This window comes from Heloderma suspectum, chromosome 3 (genome assembly GCF_057233095.1).
Source record: "Heloderma suspectum isolate Gila_16-S chromosome 3, 16-S_ref, whole genome shotgun sequence".
Taxonomy (NCBI): domain Eukaryota; kingdom Metazoa; phylum Chordata; class Lepidosauria; order Squamata; family Helodermatidae; genus Heloderma; species Heloderma suspectum.
This window is the reverse complement of record NC_139460.1, coordinates 329082708-329091704: the sequence shown is the minus strand read 5'-3', so window position 1 is coordinate 329091704 and position 8997 is coordinate 329082708.

Genomic DNA, 8997 nt, shown 5'->3' with positions numbered 1-8997 from the left:
AGCTGCCTTCTTACCACTCAACTTTCTCTACTGTCAACATAGAGCAGAGGTCCAAAACACAATGAAAAAAGTGGATTTCTAAATCTTGATCTTTCAGCCATGAGCTTTCACTCAAAGTTTAAAACAAACACCCACAGCCAAACTATTTAATGACTGCCAAATCAGCTCCCCTTCCGCCAACCCCAGATAAAAAGTAATTATAACCATGCTTTGAAAAACACTCTTCTTCCTCTAGAAATAGAGGTCTCCCTACCCTACTGGTTAACAATTAAAATTAAAACATGAACATGATAATGTTCGTTTAAGCAATAAGCCCCTCCCTGACCCACAACATTCAACAAAACCTATGTATGAGCTGTGCAATTGCCAACTTCTTTCCCTTTCATCTTCAGAGCATAAAAGAAAACCCTTGAATTTCTCCCATTTGTCTCAGCCTTATTTATCATTTTCAGTATGACCTACATGACTCAAGGCTGAAACACACATGATGCAAGAGAACTGTGAACTGACTTGACTATTTTTTAATTTAAAAGCAGCGGGGGGGGGGCTCTGATTTTGATCGGAAAAGTGGTGTTGAGGGGTGGGGTGTTTAACCCTTTCCCACAAACCACTTTGCCAATCTAAATCACCTCTAAAGTTGCTATTATTCCTCCAGTGGAAAGAATGAAGGTGCCTGACTACATAATGCGCGACCAAGCGCACAATCACTCACTCCTGCAGTGCAGGGCTAATAGTTTTAGTGGGAAAGGGAGAGACGGTGAGAGGGAAAGGATTAAACAGCCCCTTCCCCAGAGCCTCTGCTGCCATCAGAACTGGACCATTATCACCTCCTGCCCCCACTGGGTAGCTGCTTTAAGGTTAAAAAGAAGAAAAAGGAACAGCTGAGAGATGCAGTCACCAATCTCTGACATGACATCTGATTACTTTCCCAATATCTTTTGCTGCCCTTTGGTCAGTTGTAGTGTATCTAGAAAGTCCATTTTGTATAACTACAATATTCAAAAGCTTTCTGTGTCCACCACGCTTACAGGGGTGGAACTAGTGCAGGTTCTCACTTGGGGTATGACGCTTTGCTTGCTATCAGGACTTGCTGATCAATTTTCTGCGCATGGAATGTTGCCTTCTCCTAATTTCCATGGAGAAACAATACTGAGGCTACGTCACTGCGTACTTCATGTCCTGTCATTTTATAGATATGCTCACATACTTCCTGCAAAAATATGTTTGCATGTGGGCAGATCCACCACCTGGAAGATCCTCCTCATCGTTAGTTTCTATGCCCCTGTTCTTGAATATATTTATGGACACTTTCTTCCAGTGTTGCACTTAATGATGTTGCAGAATTTATTGCCTAGATTGTTATCCATTTCATTTCTATGTGTAGGTCTCTCTCCTAACTATGCATGTAGGTAACTTTTCCCTATATTTTCATATATATATATATATATATATATATATATATATATATATATATAGGCCGCGGTGGCTTAGTGGTTAAGACGCTGAACTGCAGACCGGAAGGTCGGCAGGACAGCAGTTTGAGATCCGAGTGCTGCGTGACGGAGTGAGCTCCCGTCTTCAGTCCCAGCTCCTGCCAACCTAGCAGTTCGAAAGCAAGAAATTGCAAGTAGATAAATAGGTACCGCCTCGGCGGGAAAGGTGACAGCGTTCCGTGCACCTCGGTGTTCAGTCATGCCGGCCACATGACCACAGAAGCGTCTTCGGACAGCGCTGGCTCTTCGGCTTAGAAACGGGGATGAGCACCGCACCCTAGAGTCGGACACGACTGGTTGGGGACACCTTTACCTTTATATATATATATATATATATATATATATATATATATGTATGTATGTATGTATGTATGTTATGTAGCTTTATCCACCATAGGAGCTCTATGAGGCTGGGTTAGCAGGATATAGATTTCTAACTAAGTAAATAAATAAATGTATGTACCCATTTGTGTCTTCAACTAGCAATCTTGAGGTTGTTGACCACTTTCTTTGCTCAGCTTAGATTTCCCTTGTTAAATATCCTCTTCTCTTAGCTACTTTCTCTTAAATGTTATGTCTTCTTTACTCTTCAGCTGCTGCTGACCCTGGATACCTATAAAGATTTCTGGGTCATATTTCAAACTTTTCTTGAGCAACAGGTTAACCTATAGCCACTCCTCACTGTTGTCAGCTCCCATGTCTGTTCCCTTCTACTAGCCATCCTTTCTATATGCCTACGTAATCCTTCCCTCCTGCTCTTCTGGTCCTCCAGTCTTCACATAGGAGGGAGGCAGCCTGGCAGCCTGGTTCTGCCATCTCAATGTGCTTTCCCTTCCAGAACTAACAGTGCCTACTTTTTGCCTGTCAGATATTGGAAGGTACAGCACCTGGTTGTCTGAGCAAGGTAACAGGTGAGCCAAGAGTATGAGAATCTTAGCCTTGGAAAGGTTTGTGATCTTCAAAGCTCAGAAATGTGCTTTAGAGATGAAAGATTTAAGGAATGACTTGTTCCTAATTATGTGAACATTTCTCAGGCGTTATGCATCTGTTTCCTCCCTGTTCCCATTAGGATTGGTTCAGTACAAGAGGATTCTTAGATAAGGGGTAAACAGTGTTCTATTTGGATTAGCAAAATATGGATAGAGCCATTGAGGGGAACTCTAATGGTCCCATCATTGGCTCATTTATGGGAAAGTGTAATGGCTGATGAACAATTGCTTTGTAAATAGCAATTTACAATTTGTGAACACACAACAAGCTCAAGTTTCCAAATAGTGGGAAGCAAAGCAAATGCTTCTTGTAGTATTTAAAAGCCTCAGCTGCTTCCCAGTAAAACTGAGTGATGACATCACTAGAACAATTTGCTAGATGAAAGATAATGAAGAAAAATTGGTGGTTTTCTAATAGGAAACTGGAAGACATCTTAGTTCACTTATACTATAATGGACTGAAATGTTATCAACAAAGATTTTTGGCAGAAACCAGAGGCACAGATTAAGCAGTCTAAGGCTGATATCTTATCAGATGTTTCTTCTAACACACTAAGAAAGCATAGACTTTTAAAACTTAACTTTACAGCATGGTAAAATAGATTATAGATAGAGATTAGAGATATTCCTCATTAAGCCTATTATTTTTCATAATAGCAAGTCTCTCTGCATGCCAGCTGGGGGAAGGTTATTTATGGTTCAGTTAAGGAAAGAGATGTAGGCCTAGTGTATAAATAGCAGAATTGGAACTGGATAATGGTTAATTTGACTGAAGGGGTTTTGTTTTTGTAATTTTGAAAAATTGGGCACTAGAAATGAGAGATTCTGAATGTGCGTTTGGATCTGAGTTGTAATATTAATTTTGTCTCAGTAAGTTATATATTATTTTGCTCTTTGGTGTTGATACCAGCTTAGTCACATACATAGGCACATATATGACGGATACTAGATAGATAGATTTGGTGCCTTTACCAAATCTGGACAATTTCCATTGTTGTTGCTTATGTCTTCTGTATGGGACAGTTCAGAAGGCAAGTACAGTGTGACTGGACCCAGCTGGTCTTGGTGGGGAAGCAGCTTCTCCAGTTGGTAGATACACATTATTTATTTTTATTTTATTTTATTTATTTATTTATTTTATTTCATTTCTTTACTGCCCAATAGCCAAAGTTGTCTGGGCAGTTCACAAAAATTAAAACCAAGGAGCACACAATAAAACAATATAAAATATATAAAATATATAAAACATTAAAACCACAGTATAACAATACAACCAGAATAAAGCCAGGATAAAACCTAGCAGCAGTGTAGTAATTTAAAATACAGATTTAAAACAGCAAAGCTAAAAATCTAGAAAGCTAAAATGCCTGAGAAAATAAAAAGGTCTTCACCTGGCGCCGGAAAGAATACAGTGTAGGTGCCAGGTGAACCTCACTAGGGAGCTCATTCCACAGCCGGGGTGCCACAGCAGAAAAGGCCCTCCTTCTAGTGGCCACCCGCCTCACTTCCTTTGGCAGGGGCTCATGGAGAAGGGATGCTGAGGATGATCTTAAGGTCCAGGCAGGCACATATGGGAGGAGGTGATCCTTCAGATAACCTGGCTCCAAGCCGTTAAGGGCTTTGAACGTTAACACCAGCACTTTGAATCGGGCCTGGAAATGGACTGGCAGCCAGCTGGAAAAGTACGGCATAATATAAGCTCGTTGGCCAGTCCCTGTTAACAATCTTGCTGTCCTATTTTGTATGAGCTGAAGTTTCTGGACCGTTTTCAAAGGCAGCCCCACATATAATGCATTGCAGTAATCCAGATGAGAAGTTATCAGAGCATGGATAAATGTAGCTAGGCTCTCTCTGGTCAGATAAGGGCATAGTTGGTATACCAGCCTAAGCTGATAAAAAGTGCTCCAGGCCACTGAGTTCACCTGTGCCTCAAGTGACAGTTCTGGGTCCAAGAGCACCCCCAAACTACAAACGTGATCCTTTGGGGGAGTGCAAACCCCTCCAGAACAGGTTGAATATCACCTAGCCGGGCAGACGAACTACCCACTAACAGTACCTCCATCTTGTCTGGATTGAGTTTCAGTTTATTGGCCCTCATCCAGTCCATTACCATGCCCAGGCCTTGATTCAGAACAGCCACTGCCTCACCTGGGTTTGATAAGAGAGGTAGAGCTGGGTGTCATCCGCATATTGATGGCACCTCAGCCCACACCTCCGGATAACTTCCCTCAGCGGTTTCATGTAGATGTTAAACAGCATGGGGGATAAAAGAGAGCCCTGTGGAACCCCATGGCACAATTGCCATGGAACATCAGACCTTTTCGGTAAGCCAGGAAGATCACTCCTGGTTTTTCCACCTGAACTTTCTGCAGGATTTCCTAGAAGTGGGGAAGAGGTATCCAGGCCACCTGAATCAAGGCTAATGTCAAATATTTCCAAGTGTGTCCAGCATTGTACACTGGAGAGGTAACATGTTAGGATAGCCTCATGGTTGTCATGTTAGCCATAAAACCTGAGCTATAGGTCAGGATTGTATTAGTGGGGGATTTCAACTTTGGGCCGATCTACACTTACTGTTTTTTTCGCTTCCAATGAGGTTTCACCACCTGTCTTTCACACTATGCAGTACCTGCCTCGAATTGGAACCGGAAATTCCCACTTCTGTGCTCCCGCTTTCAATACCCTGGCATCCCGATATTTCCCCTTAATATGCTCTGATTTTCCACCTTCGTTACCGTATCTGGTCGTAGTCCCCTCCCCGTCCATATGCGGTGGTGTTTGTATTTCCCTCCTGTTCAATCACAGCTCTCGATGGCTCCATGTTGTCTTCTGGCTACTGATCACATAGCTTCCTCAGCACTCAATGTTTCCTCAGTAACAAGCAAAGGGCTGGATGTGCACGCGCTTGTCTGATCTCGGATGCTAAGCAGGATCAGCCCCAATCCGTAGTTGGATGGGCGACCGCCTGGGAATCAGGCTTCCTGCATTGAGCAGGGGGTTGTTCTATCCCTTCAAATGAGACTACATTTTACCCCCTTCTATCCCCCACTTTGGCTGTTTGTTTGTTTTTAATTAAAGCGTTATCTTAGAAGAATCGTGGCTTCTCAGCATTTTTTTTTCTAATTCAGGCATGATCTTCGAAGATTTGAAAATTCGAAGATTTGAAGCTTCAAATCTTTGAATTTTCGAATCTTCAAAGATCATGCCTGAATGGGGGGGGGGTCGCGAAGAAGCCACGATTCTTCAAAGATAATGCCTTAATTTTTTTAAAAAGCAGCCAAAGTGGGGGATAAAAGGGGGTAAAATTTAGGCTATGTTCTTTGGCTATGTTAGGAGCAAGAGGACCAAGGAAGGGGGAGATCCGCTGCTTAGGGAAGATGGTGATGGTTAACAGGTGACGGAGAGAAGGCAAATGACTCATCTCCTATTTTAGAATCATAGAATCATAGAACAGTAGGGTTGGAAGGGGCCTACAAGGCCATCGAGTCCAACCCCCTGCTCAATGCAGGAATCCAAGTCAGAGCATCCCTGACAGATGGCTGTCCAGCCTCGTCTTGAAGGCCTCCAGTGTGGGAGAGCCCACCACCTCCCCAGGTCATTGGTTCCACTGTCATATTGCTCTAACAGTCAGGAATTTTTTCCTGATGTTCAGCCGGAATCTGGCTTCCTGGAACTTGAGCTCATTGTTCCGTGTCCTGCACTCTGGGATGATCAAGAAGAGATCCTGGCCTTCCTCTCTGTGACAACCGTTCAAGTACTTGAAGAGTGCTATCATATCTCCCCTCAGTCTTCTCTTCTCAAGGCTAAACATGCTCAGTTCTTTCAGTCTCTCTTCATAGGGCTTTGTTTCCAGTGCCCTGATCATCTTTGTTGCCCTCCTCTGAACCCTCTCCAGTTTGTCTGCATCCTTCTTAAAGTGTGGTGCCCAGAGCTGGACACAATACTCCAGATGAGGCCTAACCAGTGCTGAGTAGAGGGGAACTAGTACTTCCCGGGATTTGGAAGCGATGCTTCTATGAATGCAGCCCAAAGGAGCATTGGCCTTTTTTGCAGCCACATCCCATTGTTGGCTCATCTTCAGCTTGTGATCTACAATTCCAAGATCCTTCTCATTTGTAGTGTTGTTGAGCCACGTATCCACCATCTTGTAACTGTGCATTTGGTATAACTTTTTCCTAGGTGCAGAACTTGGCATTTATCCCTATTAAATGTCATTCTGTTGTTTTCTGCCTAGTGCTCCAGTCTATCAAGATCACTTTGAATTTTGTTTCTGTCTGCTGGGGTATTAGCTATCCCACCCAATTTGTTGATTCTGTAAACATGGAAGCTGGTAAATCCGGCCCAGTGGAATAGAATGAGAGCTTGGAAAATCCCCATCGCCTACACCAGCCCCAAAGTGAGCCAAGCACAAGGGAAATGTGATGAGGTCATCCCCAGGGACCTTGCACTGGCAAGAGGGAAACAGAGAAAGGAAATGTTCTTTGACAGCTGATCACAGAGCAGCCTTGGAGGCTGGAGGCAGGGGGACTTCACAAAAGCACCCTTTGGGAAAGCAACAGGGAGCAAAAGCCCCATATGAGCCCAGCAGGCTTTGCAAAGCTTGTACAATCATGAAAGCCCTCAGTCGCTCTTTTAGAAAGACATTTCCTCAAAGTGCACCAGGGTGGGGAGAGAGAGATTGGACATAAGAATAAAAATAGCCTTGCTGGATTGGTGCAAAGTTCCATCTATCTGGCATCAGTTTCCAATAGTCCAGCAAGATGACCCACCTGGAAGCCCACCGGGAAGCCCACCAGCAAGGCGTGGAGGCAAAAGGGCCAGGAAAACCAGGGATGTTTGAATTACCCAAATTCTCAGACCTCACTTCAAAGCTCCGTTTGGCTCACTCCTGTTTTCATTTGCAACACGTTTTCCAGTTCATGTCACCTCAGTCACAATCCATGGTTGGGAGAAGGAAGAAGATAACTGAATAGTCCTCAGGATAATTGGCATATGACAAGTTATTCTCTGCTCATTTCTGTGCCTAAGGAATAGGTCACTTGGGGTAATGCTCTGCCATGCATAACCTTTTGTTCTGCTGGGCTATGAAGGAGGGGCGTCCGTGAGCATCTCTGGCTCCCAGGATCCTGTTTCCCACCTCCCAGTATCATCCCAGAGTGCAAGACACAGAATAATGGGCTCAAGTTCCAGGAAGCCAGATTCTGGCTGAACATCAGGAAAAACTTCCGGACTGTTAGAGCAATACAACAATGGAACCAATTCCCTAGGGAGGTGGTGGGCTCTCCCACACTGGAGGCATTCAAGACGAGGCTGGACAGCCATCTGTCAGGGATGCTCTGACTTGGATTCCTGCACTGAGCAGGGGTGTGTGTGGACTCGATGGTCTTGTGCGCCCCTTCCAACCATACTGTTCTATGATTCCTCCACTGCCCTGCCAGCCTCTTCCAGTCCCACTTCAAGCAATGAAAGTACCCGACATGGGATGACATGATCAGTCACATTTCCATCTATGAGGCCAGCCAATCACCCCTGATAATGTATTGTCTGTTGTCCAAACCCCATGCGGATCACGCCCTCTAGGCAGCAGCCTACTTCTAAAGCTGCTGCCAGGCAAAGGGACTGCCACCTCTCCAGTCACAGCGCCTGGGGCTTTTCTCAGAGTCACGTTCATGACTCTGTAGCAGATGATTCAGTGGAGCCTTAGGATGCCTGATTGGGGAGGAGGACGTCTTACAACAGAATCACCGGCATGGTGAGGCATCATGTTTATGTCTTTTTCTTTTTTTAATAACACTTCTATACAACTTTCCCACTAATAGATGCTTGAAATGGTGAATGGACTTAAAACCAGGCACAAGTGATGAAGTGCGACCTCCCTTTTGTTCCAGATAAGAGAAGGGAATTCCTCTGGACCCAGAGCGGCAGTTTGCCAGGCAGGCAGGAAGAGAAGTAGGACTCCCCAAGGCTTCCTCAGCCTCCCAGAAGACAGCCTTGCCCTGGAGGGAACCATGCCTCACAACATTATTGCGCTTCTGGCTCCTCTTGACCTTCCCCCAGCTGTGCGGTGGAGTGAGGGGGCCACCTCGGGGGCAGGTGCTGGTGGGTGCGGTGGAGCCTGCGGTTGTTCCTCCCGCTTGAGCTGTGTGCACCACGCAGTCTGTCCTGCTCCCCATGCAGCTAGCTGTCAAGGGCTCCTTGGAGGGCTCTCAGTCTAATCCAGTAGCCAAGTCCAGACACAGACAAAGGGATTCTTTTCAAAGCTTTATTCTTCTCTTACAACTTAACAGCTCTACAGGTAGCAACTAGATCTGAGCAGCAGAGTACCTATGCCCTAAGTTAGAACAGTTGGTCCCCGTTTGAAGGGCAATTACTGGCAGACCCCTGAATATAAGGACTAGGGAGAATCCCTCCCCTTTTCCCTTGGATCCTCTGGGCGCAACCGTTCTTTGAGCGCGAACCATTTGGCGCCACTCTCTGCATCTGCGCCGCGCATCCCCCCCAGTCTGTTATCTGCG